Below are 19,074 nucleotides of genomic sequence, written 5' to 3'. Positions count from 1 at the left end.
TCAGCTGCACCTCACAGCGTTGGCCCTACTGTGCTGAACCCTCCTCTGTATGCAGTCTCTTTTACTCTGAGCCTCACCCCGCTGTTCCCACTGTGCATCTGCCTTTGCATCAGGCCTTGTGGCCTCAGTGAGGCATAAGGCAGGCCCTTTCCTGGAAGGCTCAGGGTCTGCTGGAGGTGGCCAGGCAGAGCTTTTGGGTGAGGAGGCGGTGAGGACCAGGATATGACTGGACTAACTGGAAAGGCTTATTCATCGAGGGGAGGGGAGAGGACATCATAAGCTGGGCTTTGAGGGGTGTGTAGGAGTTCTTTGGAGAGACAACTTGCTGTCACTTATACCAGGGCAAGTTGTTGGCACAGACCTGTCTGATACAGGTCAGTCTGTTTGGCTGTGAAATGAGCACATTGGGGAGGAACTTGCCAGGGTCCCTGGGAGTGGGGGTGGGTCGGGGGATTCAAGAAAGGGTTCATGTCCCAGCTCTTTTCTTTTGCTTCCAGCTGAGAGACTTGGGACAGGTGACCATTCCATGCCTCAGTTTCTCTGTTTCCCCATTTCTCTTGGAGTGTTGCTGTGAGGGTCCTGAAGCGGGGAGACGCAGAAAGTGCTTACTGTGATTAATAAGCTTGTTGAGGTCTACGCCGTGCCAGGCACTGCTCTAAGGGGCTCTGCTGTATTAACTCATTTAATGGTCACAGCAGCCCTTCGAGGGGACACTGTAACCACCCCTCAGTTTATAGACAACGAAATAGAGGCACGGGGAGATGAAGTGACTTGGGTGCCCAGTGCAGGAGTGGCCGAGCCGGGACTGGAATCCCGGCTGCCTCCGTCACTGCCTTGCCCATCATCTGCAGGCACTGCAGGGGCTCCATCCACACCCCTCTCCTTCCCACACCTGGAAAGTGTGCCTCCTGGGGCCCTGCCGAGGGTACGGCCCACGTGGCTGGAGGCCCAGAGGAGGCTGGGCTGGGAGGGAGGATTTGTTCTAAGCCCTGGCTTGTGCAATCACTTTTAGCAGCCTGCCCAAGGAGCAGGTGGAGGCAAAGGCCTGGTGTTGCTAGGGCCTCAAGTGGCCAGCGGGGTCGGGGCCTTGCCCCTGGGTGGCTACGGCACAGCCTGGTGGGAAAGGTTTGGAGGTACTGAGTTTCAACTACCAAGCACTTGCCTGGCACTGAGACTGCAGCCCTCAGGTTCTGACCTTAGGAGAGACTCCAGTGCAGAGAGAGGCTGAGGCTTGGTCTGGGGAAGAGGACACCACCTCCATGGAGCCGACAGGGATTGACCCGGAAGTGTCCTCCCTGGCCATGCCTCACACTGTTCTACTTGGTTATGTGTTAGATCCGAATGTGCCCCTCCCCTCCCGTGGCCTCAACCTGGAAATAAAACCCAGGCCAGTACCCCCCCCACCACCGCCCGCCCTCTCCCTGTCCACCACTGCTTCCAGTTTAGCTGGGTCCCATCTCCAGGCCTCTGCATTTGCTGTGCCTTCCTCCTTATCTCTTCAGCCCTGGTCTCCAGTGTCACCTCCTGGGAGACCCTACCTGTCTTCTAGTCCTCCCCCCACCCCCCATCATGCCTGTCATTCATTGCAGGTTTATGCTGGTTTATGTCTGTTACTTTAGTCACTGCCCTTTGACGTCGTCTTGCTCTTTTCTTTTTTCTTTCTTTTTATTTTATTTTTTTATTTTTGGCCTTGCCACACAGCTGTGGGATCGTAGTTCCCGGACCAGGGATCGAACCCTGTGCCCTCGGCAGTGAAAGCGTGGAGTCCTAACCACTGGACCACCAGGGAATTCCCCGTCTTGCTCTTTTCTTGATGTATCTGTGTGGTGTTTGAGTGTGGGTAGGTGTGACCGTGTCCCCCGAGGACCCTTGTCTTTCGTATTCATGGCCCCATCCCCGTGCAGGGGTTCTGTCAAGCTTGTCAACTGGCTGAAGGTTGATGCTGGTATCCCAGTCAAAGCTGGACAGCTCTCTCTGGGTTTGAACCCAACTGGCTCTGCCCTCCTGCACCTGTGTGGCCTTGGACTGCTAGCTTCCTGTCTCTGAGCGGGGTGGATGGACACTTTGGGTCAGCCTCTGTGGCTGGGGTAATCTGGGTGGGCTTCCTGGAGGAGGAAAAAGGCAGTGTTATGCTGGTGCTGGGAAGGCAGAGGAGGGGGTGGGAGGGCAAATGGCAGAGTTGAGGGCCAAAGCTCAGAGGGGGGCCTGATGGGGCTTGTTTGGGGGCTTGGTGCCATGTGGGGGCAGGTCTCAGCCCATGGGCCCTGGGGAGCTGTTGAAATGCTTAAGGGAGGGTTACCAAGGGCCTGGGGGAGGGGAACCCTTGGAAACCGTCCTCTTTCGTGTATCTGCTTTGCTGGGAAACCAGTCTGGTCAGCCCCCCTTCCCTTCCCTCCCCCACTCTCTCCCCCAGGGGTGGGGGGAGAGGAGGAGGGGGCTGGGATTCAGCAGTTGGGCTGGGCCAAGACAGGACCATGGCTGGAAACACGGTGCGGGGGGCTGGCTCCCCTGCCGAGCCTTCCTGGGCCGAGCGCGCGTGTGTAGGAGTGTGTGGAAGCACAGTGTGCACGAGCATGCATGAGTGTGAACAAGTGAGTGAATGAGGCCGTGAGTATGTGCGTGTGTGACTGAGGACGTGCAGGAGTGTGAGCTTGAGCGTGACTGAGACCTTGAATGAGAGGGTCTGCTCCCTGGCTTGACCCCCTTGCACAGGGGTCAGAGCTGCCCCCCTCCCAGGAGGCCCAGGGACCCGGGGACCTTCTGGGCCCACGGAGGTCCCATTGGGTGCAGCTCTGCTCAGGGAGCTGTTGAGCCCCCTCCCTGCGGGGGCCACCTCCCCACTCCCGCTCTCCTTGTTCACGCTCAAGGAGGGTCCCCCCCACCCCCAGTGCCCTGGCTTCCGAGGCTTAAAGAGCTTGGACCTGGGTTCAAATCCTGGCTCTTTTCCCTTCCCTTCCTGACCTTGAGTGAGTTACTGCTCAACTTCGGCTTCCTGGCCGGGAAACAGAGGCCCCCATACCTCCCTCCCTCCCGGGATGGTTGTGAGGATTGCATGAGGTACCGGGGAAGCAGCTGGAGCACAGAAAGGCCACAGGAAGTGCATGTGGTTCTCCTTCCCTCCCCCACCCAGAGCCGTCGCTGTCCAAGCGGGAGCCCAGCACAGCCGCCAAGGCTCCTCTTCATCCCTCGCCCGCGTGAATTCTACTTGTAAAATGCTCTCCATCCCATCCACTTGTCCCGCTTCCACCCGCACCCATCCTCCACTCCACAGCCCGAATGCACTCTCCAAATTCCGGTGGGACTTCTCCCTTCTCTGCATGCGAAACCCTCCTAAGGGTCTCCCTACCCCTGGGAATAAAATCCCAATCTGAGGGGCCCTGCGGCGATCAGCCCTGCCTACCCCGGCGTTCACACACACTCTCACTCCGCTCCTCTTCCTTCCAGCCTCCACGCTGTGATCAGCTGTTCTCTGCCCGCATGCCCCCATCCTCTCGCCAAGCGCACATTTCACCTTCCTCCGTGGGGCACAGCGTGGCTGTCGCTTCTCCCGGGAAGTCCCCAAGTTTTCTAGGCTGGGAACTGCTCTCTGGACCTGTGTGTTGTCGGCATTGCTGGGAGATGCTCTGCATGTCCCCCTGGGGCTGGCCCAGGCCGGTCTTGACCTCACGCCATTAGGTGCTCTGTGTCCATTTGGGGACTGCAGGGGGGACTGGCTGGAGCTGGGAGAAGGTGGGAAGCAGGCGGGGTCTGATCTCCCAACCCTTCCAAAGTGGTGCCTGGGGAGAGCGCCCAGCCACCTGACCCTGCCTTAGCCCTTTGCAGGACCTGCTGGAGGGGGCTGGCCACAGAGGCTTCTGGGAGGCCGGGATGGCTATGGAGACATGCCTGGGCCTCCCTATTTCCAGCCTTCCCCCAGGGCCCTGTCTCTGGAGCTGCCGCAGATGGCAGGACAAGTGTCAAGCCTGGAGGCATTGTAGCGAAGAAAACCTTAAAAGGACAGGAAAGAAGCGGCAGGATCCTTCCCCATGAGCCGCCTGCAGCTGCCCCTTTTAGGGCTCCTTGGGGTCTTGGAGCTTAGCTGCCAGCCCCTGCCTTGGGGTAATATAACCCCCCGCAGGAGTTGAGTGCTGCTAGTGAGCCCACGCTGGCTCTGCAAGCACTTTACCTCCACGGCATCCCTGTAAGGTCGGTGTTTTTAATGTATCATCGTTCCCATTTTTAAAAATTAAAAAAAAATTTTTTGGCCACGCCATGTGACTTGCGGGATCTCAGTTCCCCAACGAGGTATCGAACCCAGGTCCTCGGCAGTGAAAGCTCGGAGTCCTAACCACTAGACCACCGGGGAAGTCCCCCTCGTTTCCATTTTAGAGATGAAGAAACTGAGGCTCAGAGAGGTGAAGCTTCTTGTCCCAGGGTGCACAGCTAGGAAGGGCAGAGCCCAGATTTGAACCCAGGGAGCCTGGTCCCAGAGCCTGAGCCCTGCATGCAGCTGCCTCAGCCTTGTGAGAGCTGGAAGCCGCAGCTCCACTCGCCTTTGATCTCTGGGTGGGGGCAAGGGGTGCAGAAGGGGTTCCCTAAATGTCCACTCGAGGCTGAGATGTTTGTGAATGGACGGGTCTTGGAGACAGCCGTGGGGAGTGGGCCCATTTTCTGGATGGGAAAACCAAGGTCAGAGACTCCAAGGTCACAGCCTTCAGTAGAGGAGCTGGGACCACAGCCAGGGTTTTGATCTCTCTCTAGTGATCTGCCCATTACTATTTGTTTACTTGTTCTTTTTCTTGCAGAAGCTAACACAATAAAGAAGGCATAGGGACTTCCCTGGCTGTCCAGTGGTTAAGACTCCACACTCCCAATGCAGGGGGCAGGGGTTCAATCCCTGGTTGGGGAACTAAGATCCTGCGTGCCGCACAGCACAGCCAAAAAAAAAAAAAAAATGCGTAAACACGTGGCTGCAGATTAATGAATAATTGTTAAGGAGTCATGTGCGGTCTTCTCTCCAGAGGTGATCAACATCCTAACTTTTGTGGGAATCATCTTTTAGTTCTAGTGTGCCTGCCCCTGCAGATCTCTCTACTTGTGAAAGTAGAGTCTTGACATTCCCAGAATCTTATAAATGGAATCCTCGCGTGTGCTTAGCGTCTGAGTCTGACATCCCTCCATGTGGTTGTGTGTCTGTAGTTTGTTCCATTTTATTGTGGGGTAGTATTCCGTGGTATGGATGTACCGCTGTTTGTTTATCCCTTCATCTATGGACGGACTGTGTTCAGTTTTTTGTGATTATGACTAAAGCTGTTATGAACATTCATGTACACATCTTTGTATGAGGATATGTTTTCATTTTTCTTGGGTAAATACCCAGCAGTGGAGTTGCTGGGTCATATGGTCACCCAAATGTATGTTTAACTTTGTAAGAAACTGCCAAACTGTTTTCCAAAGTGGTTGCACCATTTTGCATTGAAGTAGTGACGTCTGAGAATTCCAGTTGCTCTTCATTCTTGTCAACACTTGGCATTGTCTGTCTTATTTTAGCCATCCAGGTGGGTGTGTAGTGGTCTCTTAGTTTGCACTTTCCTGATGACTAATGATATTGAGCATCTTTTCATGTGCTTATTGGCCATTTCTATATCCACTTCTGTGAAGTTGTATCAGGTCTTTTTGCCCAATTTTCTATTGGGTTGACTGGCTCTTATTTATTTGTGAGCGTGCTTTTTATATTCTGGACACTAGTTTTTATTGTGCTGGTTTTGACTTTGAATGGTGACTCAGAAATTCTTGAATGAGAGTCGTAGGCCCACCCCTCCGTCAGGTGTCACTTACTGACTTTTCATAGGGTCCCCTGGGAAGTTAATGGGGGATTTTCACAGCGACAGTGTGATCTGGGCCCGGGGTCCCTTGGGGGCTTTGCTGGGGTGTGGGCTGCCTTTATAACCACATAGTTCGGATTGGAATCCCAGCTCTGTGACTTCCTAGCTGTGGGACCTGGGGCGTGAGACTTTGATTCTCTGAACCTCAGTTTCCCCCTCTGTCAAATGGGGGAGCAGTACCACCTCATGGGGTTGTCATGGAGAAACACTTGGCCTGATGGACACAGTACCCCAGGTCCAGACCAGTGGGCCTTGTCGTCTCTACCCGCACGTTGATGTGGTCATACCTTAGCCCATTCATGGGGATGCTGTGATCCTTGCTAACAAGACCTGTGTTTTCCCCTGCAGGTCCCCCAGAGCCTTTGAGGACACAGCGTTGCTGGTGGCTGTTTCTGGTAGGTTCACATCTATCCCTCCTTGCTGTCTCCAGCGGATTCATATTGCTGGGACCTTCTCGTGGGCAGGGGGTCGGCAGTTGCTGGGGTGCCAGGTTCTGCTGGCGGATGTGGTGGTGGGCTCTGTGTGGCCTTGTGGGGTGGGATCTGGGCAGCAGTGTTGCCCAGGGTGGAGGCTGTGGGTTCCCCCGGGATGGGGTATTTTCTGGCTGAGTGCATTGATGTGCAGATGGTGCCTGGGAGAAGGGGTTGTCCCAGCAGTGCAGCTGTGTGACGGTGGGTTTTCTCTGTCTCTGGGGTTCATGGCCACATTGCTTCTGTGCCCTGATGGTGGGCTGCAGGCTCGGAGAGGGTGGAGCCTGTGTGCTGGCTCTCGAGTTGGGACGTTGGACGTTGGAGGAGGCCCTCGGGCCGGACACCTGTGTGCCACCGTGGTCGCCGTGCTCAGCGGGAGAGCCGGGATTCCAGTCCTGCCACTGCCACTTTCATGCTGGGTGCCCAGGACAAGTCACTCATCTCCTTGTGCCTCCATTTACCTGTCTGTAAACTGGGGTAGTGAGTGTCCCCTCGTAGGGTTGCTGCGACAATTAAATGAGCTGATATGGAGCAGCGCCTGGCACAGAGGAGCTGCTCAAAAGCGCACCACCACAGTGCTTTTCATGTCACCGCGTTTTGTGACCCTCATAGCGATGCTCCAAAATGGGCTGTTAGCCTCATTTTATAAATGGGGAAACCGAAGCACAGATGGGTCACCTGTGCCATGTCTCAGCTGGAAGCAAAGAGCTGGGGGTAATTCTTTGACTCTCCCAGGGAACCTGGCAGATTCCTCCCCAATGCACCCATTTTACAGCCAAGGAGACTGAGGCCCATGTGGGGCTGGTCTGTGCCCACTGCCCTCCCTGTCCCCCCGCCGACCTGGTACATCTGACAGCAGGGGTCTCCCCAGAAAGCTTCTCCACCAGGGGGAGTGGAGAGCGGTCCTAGGGGCACTGGCAAAGTTTGGGGTGTCAGGGAGAGGGAAGGCAGTCCAGGTGAGGGTCAGTGGGGTGGGCACAGGCTTGTTTGTTTTTTGTTTGTTTGTTTTTGTTTTGTTTTTTTGGCCACGCTGTGCGGCTTGTGGAATCTTAGTTCCCCGACCGGGGATCAAACCCGGGCCCCAGCAGTGAAAGTGCCATGGAATTCCCAGCACAGGCTTGGAGGAGGGGATTCAGGTACCGGCCTGGCTGGTGGTAGAGGGAGGCATCTTTTATTTTATATTCTTTTCAACCAGGAGAGGCAAGTGGTCCCAGGCAGGGACCCTGGAGCCTGGCTGCCTGAGTGCATATCTCTGTCTGCCGCTTGTTATCTGCGTGACCTTGGGCAGGGTCCTGAGCCACCCGGTGCCTCAGTTTCCCCATCTGTAAAATGGGGATGGAATCAAATCCCCCCACAGAGCTGGCGATTGTTGCTAAGATTTTTGGTTTCTGTATTTTTGTTGAAGCAGCCGGGAGCCCTGGCAGAGGAGGGAGCTGAATCTGCGGGTCACCTCCCTGTGTCTTGTCCTTGCCCCCGGGGGACAGGGGGACCAGCTGACCCAGGCCTGGGAGAGGCAGTCATGTGGCCAGAGACCCCTGCGTGGTGAGGAAATGCCCCAGCCCCCACCCCCCAGCCTTCTGGAGAGTCAGGCAATTTGGGGAAGCAGTGGAAACACGTCTGGAGGGCATGTGGGGTGCCTAGCCCCTGTCCGTGCCAGTGAGGAAGGGCTGGTCAGTGGGTGCAGCTGCTGGGACGCAGGCACTGGCCCCCCGCAAATGACAGCTTGACCCCTTCCTGGCTCTGTGTCACCGAGCACTGTTCAGCTGCTGGGGCTCGGGACGTGGGGCGTGGGTTGCTGCGAGCACCAGTGCTTAGTAGGTAGTAAGCGCTCACTCAGCGCTCCCAGCATCTTTCTTTACCCCTTACCGACTGAGCTGTTCTTCTAGGGCTGGGAAGGGTTGTCAGCCGGGCCTGGCCCCAAGGAGGGCCAGAGGAGGGTCTGAGGAGCCCCCAGCCCAACCCTTGGCGTCCACGATGGGGTCGAGATCTGGCACTTTCTGCTCAGAACTTCTGACTGCTGTTCCCTCATCAGGGCCACACCAGTGCAGTAGGGACTGGGGGGCAGTGTCCTGGGAGGGACAGTGGGGGGACGTGGTCACCTGTGCATCCCCATTCTGCAGAGGGGCAAACTGAGGCCGAGAGATAGGAAGGGGCCTCCCTGAGGCTGCAGCGCCGAGAAGCAGGTTGGGGGCGGGTTTCAGTCCTTGTCTGTGACACCCAGCCCTGGACTGGCATCCTGGGTCTCTGGGGTGGTTCTGCAGTGGGCGGGCCTCCTGCAGACCTGGGTGCAAATCCCAGGGAGCTGAGACACTTCTGTGCCTTGGTTTCCTCATCTGTCAAATGGTTGTCCTCCAAGGATTGCTGAGGGCACTGCTGGGCACGTCCTGGCTCAGGACTGGCTGCTATTGGGAGATTTTATTTTTCTTCATTCATTGAACGATTCTTTCTAAAGCACCTACTGTGTGCTGGGCCCTTTTCTGGGTGCTGGAGATAGAGCTGGGAATAAGCTGGACAAGAATCCCGTCCTCCCTGGGTCAGGCAGACAGTTCACAAGACAGATACGTAGTGTGTCCTTCGGTGGGGAGCGCTGGGGTGAAGAACCAGCAGAGAGGGGGTTTGGGGAGTGTGTGGGTGGTCTGGGGGGTTGCAGTTTCAAATGGAGGGGGGTCAGGGTGGGCCTCCCTGAGAAGGTGGCATTTGAGCAAAGACCTGCAGGAGGAGGCAAGGGAGCCTGCAGGTCTCTGGAGGAAGGGTTTCCCAGGCAGAGGGAACAGCCAGTGCAAAGGCCCTGAGGCTGTGTGGAATGGGCCTCCTGGTTTGCAGGAGTCTGCATGAGTCAGGCCTTGCTCTTTTGTTCCTGAGCCTTTGGGGGCCCCCAGTAGGCAAGAGAGAGGGACAGCCTTGGAGGTTGCCTGCTTCCTGAGCCAGGCCCTGGGCCCCACAGAGATGGGTTTTATCTTGGAACATGGGGGACACCAGTGGTGGTCCCCCCAAAGGGATCAGCCCAGCCGGGTTTTCTACCCGGCGTTCTCGGTGCCTTGGAAGTTGGAAGGAAGGCGGCCTTGCCTGGGGTGATCTTCCCTCCTCCTCCTCTGCTTCTCGGTCCTCTATCCATCTGCACCACAGACCTGATGGAGAGCCTTCCTCCTGCGGCTGAGTTATCTGCTTGTCACTCCGGCGGCCCAAGGCGGCCCCACCCGAGGACGATAAAAGGGCTTTTTGTCTGCAAGCACTTAGCTTCCTCCTCTGGGGCGATCCATCACGTCTGAGGGAGGCCGAGGCAGACAGACGGGGGAGGGGGCGGAGGGGGGTCCCTCCCCCTGCCGAGGAAGCCAGTGCTCCTAGGAGAGCCCCCTGGCAGGACCCAAGGGGCTCCTCAGCCCAGAGACAAGGCCTGTCTGGGGACGGGCAGGGGCGTCTGGCAGGGGGGCCACCGGGGGGCATGGAGGCCGGGCAGACGCTTTGGGTTCCCCTCCTGAAGACAGAGGCACAATATGGACCCCACACCCAGATGCTCCAGCTTGGGAGGCCTTTTGAGACCCTCCTCATCTTTGGGGGGGGGAGTGGGCTGGGTCTGGTGGGCCTGGAGTCAGGGGCAGGGGAGCAGGCATTTCTGAGAAAGAACCACAGTAAGAGGCAGAAGGGGAGACGTGTGCGGGTCGAGGAGGACAGAAGTCCTGGATGATCATGTAACAGCAGCAAACACTTCATCACCGCACTGTCCTTATCCCCATTCTACAGATGAGGAAACAGAGGCACAGGGAGGTGATGTGACGTCCCCTGTGTGCAAGTGGCAGAGGGAGCCCAGCTCCAGAATCTTTTGTGAGGGTGGCGGTCCTTGGAGGAGGTGGCGTGTAGGCTTTGACCCTGCGGTGGTTGGGGGGGAACGCTGGGCATCCTGGGCGGGGGAGCTGCGTGAGTGCGGGGCACCGGTGGGAAAGTGGGGTTTGCCCCAGCCTTGAACCTCTCCCAGCGTGGTGCCTGGTATCGAAGAGAGGAGTGGGGAGGGGTTGGGGGTGGGTGGAGGCTGAAGGTGGATGGGAGGGGGGCGGCCAGGCTTTCTGGATCCCCTGGGGAGGAAGCTCAGGACCAACCAACCCGCAGGCAGACAAGTGGCCAGGTGTGTGTGGGGCGGCGGGGGGAGGTTCACAGGGCTGGGATGGGCAGAATCACACCTCTCTGGACTCTATTTGCCCCACCTGGGCAGTGGGTCGACGAGCTCTGCCCCTAGTTGGGGGAACGCTGGTCCCTTCATTGGGTGGAGGAGGAGAATGCACGGGTGGTTCTCTCTCCTTCCAGCTCAGGATGCTCAGCCCTGGGCAAGCTGTCCTTCCCCCTCCTTCCCTCCCCTTCCCCTCCTCCCTGCATCCCCCACCTCTCCCTCCTCCTTCTTTTTCCTTCCCCTCCCCTTCCCGCAGCCCCCCTCCTTCTCCCCACAGGCCACCCTCAAATGACAGCAATTAATGGTGCCTCTGATGGCGGGCTGGGAGGACGAGGCTGACAGTTGAGCGTGTCTGTCTGCGGCTGGCCCTCTAATCGGGCCCGGGGGACGCCCCTCCTGCCATGGCTGCCAGGCGCTGCCTGCCTGCTCCATCACTCCCAGGGCAGCAGGAGCCGCCTTCAGACAGGCACATGGGAGCTGGCACAGAACCCCTCAGTCCCTGAAGCCCCCTCCCTGCCGTCCTTTTCCTATTGTCTTTTTTCTTACGTAAATGGGTGGGCTCTGGGGTGACCCTGTCCTGCCCCAGTTGGTGTATATGTGATGGCCTGACTGCCAGGACGCCCCTTCTCCGTCAGGATGTCCTCTCTGCCGGCCAGCTCCTGTCCCCAGGTGACCTCTAGGGCATACTGCCCCGCCCTCAGGGCCAGCTCCTCCCCACAGGGCCCTCATCCTTTTGTGTCCGCTCTCCTGGGAGGAGTGAGTTGGGTGGAGTCAAGGAGACTTGTCCTGTCCTGGACAGCAGGCATCAGTTAAATGCTGGAACCCTGGCAGCCTGGACCCTTCAGTGGTGGAGGCAGCTACCCAGGCTGGGAGTCTTGTGGCCGGGGGCTTATGTAGGGCGGGGGGACAAGAATCCTGGCCAGCCCTGTCCACACTGGGCCTGGAGCTTGCCCGTTCATTGTTTAGCAGCAGCAGTAACGAGGCCCCTGCTGTATGCCAGGGCCTGCAGCAGGTACTTTTACCTTGGTTCATTTTAGTGTACAATAACTCTCCAAGGATCATGCTATTTATAACCCTGCTTTTGTAGATGACAGGCAGAGAGGCAAAGTGATTTGCCCTAAATGACCCAGGAAGGAAGGGATAAATCTGGGATTCAGTCCTTGCCTGACTTGTCCAGGGCTCATAAATCAGGGGCTTTGGGGGAACTTGAGGGGCAGTGAAGGAACCAGTAGACCTGACCTGGAAATGGGGATATAGTCCCTGGGCATGGGGATTGGAGTTAGTGGTGTTAATATATGTACATATTCTTCTGTTACAGTTTAAAAAAAAAAAAAAAAAGCCTACTGAGATGTAATTAACCTGTAATAAGATACACCCATTTTAAGGGTTCAGCTCCATGAGTTTTGACAAATGTAAACATTCATATAACCACCACCATCAGGTTGTAGAGCGTTTCCATCACCCCAAAAGAATCTCCACCCACCCTGCACCAGAAGCAACCACTGATCTGCTGTCATAGAGGTTATAGAATCTTCTAGGTTTTCATAATAAAATTATCATAAAGTAGGTACTTTTTGGTGTTTGGGTTCTTTCGCTCTGCGTGAAGTTTTTGAGATTCACTTGTCATTGTGTGCATATATGATTCCATTTGTTTATCAATTCATGAGTTGATGGACCTTTAGGTTGCTTCTAGTTCTTGGCTATTAATGAATGAAGCTAGAAAGTCTTTAAGCCACTTTGCTTTTTCTTGCCTTATTGCATTGGCTGAGGCCACAGGGTAGCAATGACTAGCAGCAGTTGGGGGTTTCAGGGTTAGCTAGCTGTGAGTGTTGTTCTTAATAATCCCATTTGACAGTTGAGGAAACTGAGGCTCTGAGAAGTCAGGTGACTTATCGAAGGTCATTTGGTGAGAGTTGGGCGCTCTTTATCCTTCTCCAAGCTGGGGAGTACCAGCCCCATTGGTTGCACCGATGTGCTTGCTGGTCCAGAGGGTCACGTCAGGAATTGGTGACAGGGTGGCGGTGCCTAGAATCACCCTTCTTCGCCCTGGGTTTCCTCTGCTGGAGAGATGAAGGTGTAAAGGATGTTTTGCACCTTCCACCTTCCAGGTCAAGCACTGCCTGTTGGCACTGAGCACTGTTGAGTGCATGTGAGGCTTTGCGTTTCAGTCACAGAGGTCTTCTGGGGAGCTATTTTGGGGCGAGGCAGGAGCATGAGGAGTGGGGGTGGGGACAGAGGAGGGGGCCCCCTCCTCCCTCGCCCGAGGGGTGTTAGCCAAGATGACTTTTCAGAGAAGGAGGCCTGTAAATTAAATAAGCAATCCCGTAAATAAATAAGTAATGAAGTTAGTGGGGTGCCTAATTACATCAAGTTCATAATTATGGATGGATGCCTGCCCGATAATTGTACTTGTTTTTAATCTTCAGCTCTGACATGTATCTCCTTCCATCTGATAGGAATCCCTGCCCCCAGCTGGAGGGAGGAGGGAGGCGCTGCCTTTCTGGGCTCCCAGTGAGCCTGGGTGGTGGTGGTCCCCCAGACACCCGGGATCCCGGTGGACTTGTCTTTATCCTGCAGTTGGCTTTCTAAACCTTTTGAAATTGCAGCAAATGACAGCAATAATACTAACGGGGTTTATCATAGTAATCATGCTGCACTTTACCTGTTATAGTTTATTAATCTTCCGACCCCCCTGTGAAGCAGGGATTGTTGTCATCCCTACTTGACAGATGAAGAAACTGAGGAGCAAAGAGGTTAAGTGACTTGCCTGAGGTCCCACAACCAGTGAGATTCGAACCCAGGCTGTCTGCCCCAGAGCCCGCATCCTTCCAGGTCTCCTGACTTAGCCTCCAGGTCCTCTTGTGTGGGTTACCTGGAATGCTGTCTCTGCTGAGCGTGTGCCCTTTGAGGGAGATGCTAAAACTTAGGGTGGCTCAAGGCACCCAGAGGCTTAAATGCTGAAAAGATCAGCTCATTCCTTCCACGACTGCCGTAAATCCAAACAGAAACCATTCTGAACCATGAAATAAAATTTTGTTTCATTTAATGACACAGCAAGCCCATTTGCAGAAATTAAAATAGCCTCTTTCTAGATCTTCTCTTTCTTTTTTTGTGGCTTTGATTTGCTGGCTCTTTGGACACTCGTTGTCCTGCCGGTGATAATGATCATGAGACCCATTTTCCAGATGAGGAAACTGAGGCTCAGTGAGGTGGAGGGACTTGAGTGAGGTCACACAGCAGGTGGGTGCTGGGGCCGGCATTCTAACCAGCTCTTACCACCTGGTTTGGGGCCACATCAGGACCCTGGCATGGAGGGGTCTGCCTCTCCCGTCCGAGAAGTGAAGGGCCCGTGCACGCCACAGGCTGGCTTCACTGGGGTCCTTGCTGTGCTGGGTGGCCAGGAGACCAGCTGCACCCGTATCGTTTGGGGGACAGAAAGGATGGCAGTGGCTGGGGGGGCAGTATTATTCTCACACGCCATCTACGCAGACCCCAGACCCCCAGCCAAAGTCACTGCCTCTTTCACGGTGTGCCCTGTGTCTCAGACATCTGACGCTGTCAGGGGCAGTGGGGCCTGGGCCCTTGGGATGCCCTTGGGATGCCCAGGCCTCCACCAAGAGGTGCCCCACTGCAGACTGCAGTGAGGGAGCACGTTTCACTTTCTGGGGTGCCCGATGGGGCCTGCATTTTGGGGAGTCCAGCAGGGGCTGCAGCTTGAGCTGGTGTGGGGCATGTACACCCTTGTGCTGACTTCAGTCTCGTGGGGTTTGGGGGCTCTCCTGCCCCTCCCTGTAGCCTGGGATGGAGAGGGGAGTTGAGGACAGACTCACATGAGGAATTGTGTGTGTCCGTGTTGCTCCTGAGGGTTGGAGCAATCCGGGGAGGCTGCCTGGAAGAGCTGGAACAAGCACGTTGAATGAAGAATAACAAACATACCTTGTAGGAACTCCTGTGTAAAGCACTTCAAACAGGACCAGGCACAGAGCAAATACTGCATTTATTACCCAAACCAACATTTCCTGACTTTTTGCTTGCCTTAGTGCTATGTGAGAGTTTGCCATTATCATTATTATTAACCCTATAATCTCTAATGATTCCTGCACATTTACTTTATGCCAGGCTGTGTTCTAAATGTATCATATACATTCACTCATGTGCTTCCTGAGGCAGCCCTACGAGGTAGGGGCTAGTATTATCATCCCCATTTTATATGTAAGGATGCTGCGGGCGAAGAGAGGTTAAGTGACTTCCCCAAGGTCACACAGCTGGCAGCTGGCAGAACTGGGATTTGAACCCAGGAAGCATGACTCCACAGCACCTGCTGTTGATTATGGGGACTGTGCAGGCACCACCTGCAGCCCTCCCTGAGCCTGGATCCAGAATGAATCCCTTGGCAGGGCTGCACCGGCGGCGGGCCAGCCTCCCCGTGTAACGTAGGGCCCTCAGGCATGCAGCAGCTGCTCTGGGCTGGGCAGGACTGGTCAGGACATGAGGGTCTGCTTCCTGCCTCCTTGCAGCCAGCCTGGTGTCCCCATGGCCTCCTGGGAGTGGGGTGGGGTGTGATACACAGCAAACAAGACACCAGGGCCTTGCCTTGTGGATCTTACAGACTGATGGGGAGATGGGCAGTACAATAAACAAACATGCTGTTGCAAGGCAGGGAAATGCTGGTTGTGGAATAACGCAGGGTGGGGCAACTCTGCTTTCTGGGGGGCTCGTTTTAGGTAGAGGAATCAAGGGTGGTCTCTGAGGAGCTGGTAGTTGAACTGAGACCTGGACCATGAGAAGGAACCAGACCTGTGCAAGGAAGAGGGATGAGCCAGCTAGGTCGGGGAGGGGGAAAACAGCATGTGCAAAGGCCCTGGGGTCATGATGTTGCAGGAATGTTGAGAGCCAGGGGCAGCAGGAGTAGTTCTCTGGATCTGAGGCTGTTCTATAGACCTCAGGGGTTGGGTCCTTTACCACATTTAAGGCAGAAATCAAGTTTAATGGCTTTTGCTTCTCCCTTTTGTTCTTTTGCTGGTTGATTAATTTACATTTATTGGGCACTTGGAATTTTCTGGCTATTTGTAGGCCACTGGGGTCAGAGTGATGGAAGTCAGGCATGGTTCGTGCCTTTGAGGAGTTTAGTGTCCAGAAGGAGAGGGTCAGTTAAACAGTAAGGGTCATGTGGACAGAGTTCAGGCTGTATCACTGGAGCGTAACAAGTTTCGAATTTGCCTGTGGTCAGGACAGGCTTCTTTGGACAAGTATCAATTGAGGCGAGACCTGAGGGTGATTAGTTAGGACTCCTGAGTTGTGGTGGAGACACATTCAGGTTTAGGCCACAAGGAGGAATTGATGGGCATTCCTAATGGCAAAGTCCAGGGTATGACAAGTTCAGGCATGGCTGGATCCAGGGGCTCAAAGCACACCTTGGAGAGCTGGCTCTGTCTCAGCTCTGCTTCCTTCTGTGTGGGCCTTCTTCTCAGGCAGGTTCATGCCACCAGCACAGCAAGCCAGGGGGGACGGGGAGTCACCTGCAGCCCCAAGAATGGCACTCCTTTCTCTTTGCCATTTCCTTGCCAAATGAAGCCTTCAGTGCTTGTTCAGCTATTTTCAACACTGGGGGGAGGTGGCCAAGGTGAGGGAAAGGAGTGTTCCAAACTCAGACACAGTCAAGGAAAGGAATGAGGCAAAAGGGAGGGGTGGGGATTGTGGCTAACTGGCATGCTGGATATTCTGATTTTTTTCCAAGAGAAGCTGGAAATCTGGATTTTATAAGCAATGTCCTAATTTTAAAAAAAACATTGTGTGTGCCAGAAAGAGCTTCCCTGTTGGCCACAGCTGGCTGTCATCATTCTGTGGCCTCTGTTCTTAGCTGTGACTTTCATCTCAAAATATTTTGTCCTCCGTGATCTGGGCAGACCGGTCCAGGGAATGTCACAGATGGTCCCAAGACTTGAGAATTCACATTTAATGCCTCCAGAGAGATACCATTTCCAAAAGTGGAGGCCTGAGGCTGCAGAATTTCTCCCAGAGCCCTCCAGAGGAGCTCAACGTGTTCTGAGAGATAGTAAACCCTAGTGGTTAGTGATGTAGATTTGGGCATCACACCCCCCCACCCCGTGTTCAAATCCTGACTTTGCCACTACTAGCTGTGTGCCCTCGGGCAAGTCACTTCACCTCTCTGTTCCTTCGTTTCCCCATCTGTAAAATGGGGATGATAACACCCCGTAGGATTGTTGTGAGGCATCAAGGAGCACACAGGTGTGAAACCTGTTCTCCCCAGTGCCTGGCACATTGGGAGTGTGTGTCCCTGGTCTGGTGTAATTTGTTCTTCCTGGGTTGGGTTCCGGCATCTGGCTGGGTGGCCAGGAGCTTTTCTGGACACCTCCTCCTTCCTCTGCTGCCCAGGCGTGGGCTCCCCTGCCCCAGCCATCATTGCCAGTTGCTCTGTGCCCTTGGCTGCAGGATGGCACTGCACTTCGATGTGAGCAGTTAGCCCTGCCTGCGGCCAGCTCACAGCTGCTGTGGGTGGGAGCGGCACCTTTTAAAAATAAAAACAGGGACTTCCCTGGTGGCGCAGTGGTTAAGAATCCTCCTGCCAATGCAGGGAACATGGGTTCGAGCCCTGGTCTGGGAGGATCCCACGTACCGTGGAGCAGCTAAGCCCGTGAGCCACAACTACTGAGCCTGCGTTCTAGAGCCTGCGAGCCACAACTACTGAGCTCGCGTGCCACAACTACTGAAGCCCGCGCGCCTAGAGCCCGTGCTCCGCAACAAGAGAAGCCACCACGATGAGAAGCCCACGCACTGCAACAAAGAGTAGCCCCCCCTCGCCGCAACTAGAGAAAGCCCTCGCACAGCCATAAATAAATAAAAATAAATAAATAAATAAATAAAAACAGCACAGAGGAAACCAGCCTTAGGGGACAGTTCACTACCTTTAGCCAAAACGGCCAAGGGGTTAACTGTGATGCTTTTGTGCCTGGAAGAAGTAGTGAAGTGCAGTGCATTTGGCCTGGGGAAGTCTCCGTTCAGGGGCAAAGGCTCCCCATCAGGGAGGCCCCTTTCCTGCCAGCTGCCTGTGAGTGGCTCATGGATACGTCTTTCAGGGAAGGGGGTCTGGGTTCTTTGGGGTCTGTTCTTGTCTGGCGCAGGCCGGGAGAGGGCCAGCTGCAGGGGGCCCCCTGGGAGAAGGGATGGATGAGTTCCTCAAGATGCTCAAGAATTTGCCCCTGCAGCTTCCAGCCTGGTCCCCTGGAATCAGTGTGGAAAGGAGAGGGGAGATGAGGGATGTTTCCGGGCATTTGATGCTGCTGAATTGTGAGTCTTGATTGTGGCAGTGGGTTGAGTTGTGGTCCCCCAAAGAAATATCCACTTGGAACGTGTGAATGTGACCTCATTTGGACAAAGGGTCTTTGCAGATGTGATCAAGTTAATGGTCTAAGATGAGATCATCCTAGATTCGGGTGGGCCCTAAAGCTGATGACAAAAGTCCTTGTAAGAGAAGACACACCAGGGAGCAGGCCGTGTGAAGATAGAGGCAGAGAAGGGAGCGATGTGGCCACAAGCCAAGGAAGCCTGGTACCACCAGGAGCTGGAAGATGCAAGGAAGGATCCTTCCCAGGAGGCTTCGGGGGGACACAGCTCTGCTGACACCTTGATTTGGGGCAGCTGGCCTCCCGCACTGTGAAAGAACACCCTGCCCTCGCTGCAAGCCGTCCAGTCTGTAGTAATTTTTTTCAGCAGCCGTAGGAAACGAATGCAGTTGTGAATTTTATTTTAATCACACTTTAAGATCTGTCTGTGGACTATGAAGACCTACACGATCCCAGTAGGCTGACCTACCCTGCCGTGCTGCGCAGCCACCTGGCTGCTCCTGGAACTCACCAAGTGCGATGCAGCCTTACCTTAGGGCCTTTGCCCTGGCTGTTTCCTTGGCTCGGATACTATTCTCTGAGAAGTTTCCACACCTCTCTCTCTTACTCCATCCAGGCCACTGTTGAACTGTCACCACCTCAGAAACCCCCAGTCCATAGCTGCTGTCATTCCTTGAATTTCATCACATCTTTATCTGTGGTTGACTTCCTCACCTTTCCCCAAGTTACCCCAACGAGGGCAGGGAACTTTATATTGTTCCTGCTTATTCTTCGTGCCCAATGCATATCGCTGGCACTCCATAAATGTTTGTTGAATGTCTGATGTCTCCAGGCCTGACGTCAGGGACTCTTAAAGGTGGACATGGCTTTCAGAAGGTCAGTAAACTGGACTGGAATGGTGTCCATTCAACCAAACCACCTTTTTATTTATTTTGAATTGAGGCGAAATTCACATCACGTAAAATTAACCATTTGAAAGTGCACAATTCATTGGTTTTTTTTAGTATGTAAACAATGTTGGGACTTCCCTGGTGGCACAGTGGTTAAGAATCCACCTGCCGATGCAGGGGACACGGGTTCGATCCCTGGTCTGGGAAGATTGCATGTGCACCACAACTACTGAGCCCGCATGCCACAACTACTGAAGCCCACGCACCTAGAGCCCGTGCTCCGCAACAAGAGAAGCCACCGCAATGTGAAGCCCGAGCACTGCA

General features: G+C 55.0%; 1 protein-coding gene across 25 annotated transcripts in view; it reads left to right on the top strand.

The window, feature by feature from the left end:
* NCOR2 (nuclear receptor corepressor 2) overlaps positions 1 to 19,074 on the top strand; it is a 222,354-nt gene that overhangs the window by 24,612 nt on the left and 178,668 nt on the right. For all 25 annotated transcript variants that reach the window (XM_082418134.1, XM_082418153.1, XM_082418146.1 and 22 more), the window contains exon 2: positions 6,213 to 6,259. The gene's annotated coding sequence lies outside the window, so the exon portion shown is untranslated. The remainder of the gene's footprint in view (positions 1 to 6,212; positions 6,260 to 19,074) is intronic.

Source organism: Balaenoptera physalus (assembly GCF_965194825.1).
Source record: "Balaenoptera physalus genome assembly, chromosome: 12".
Classification (NCBI taxonomy): Eukaryota; Metazoa; Chordata; class Mammalia; order Artiodactyla; family Balaenopteridae; genus Balaenoptera; species Balaenoptera physalus.
The sequence above is the reverse complement of the archived record's forward strand: the minus strand, read 5'-3'. Positions and strand labels throughout refer to the sequence as shown.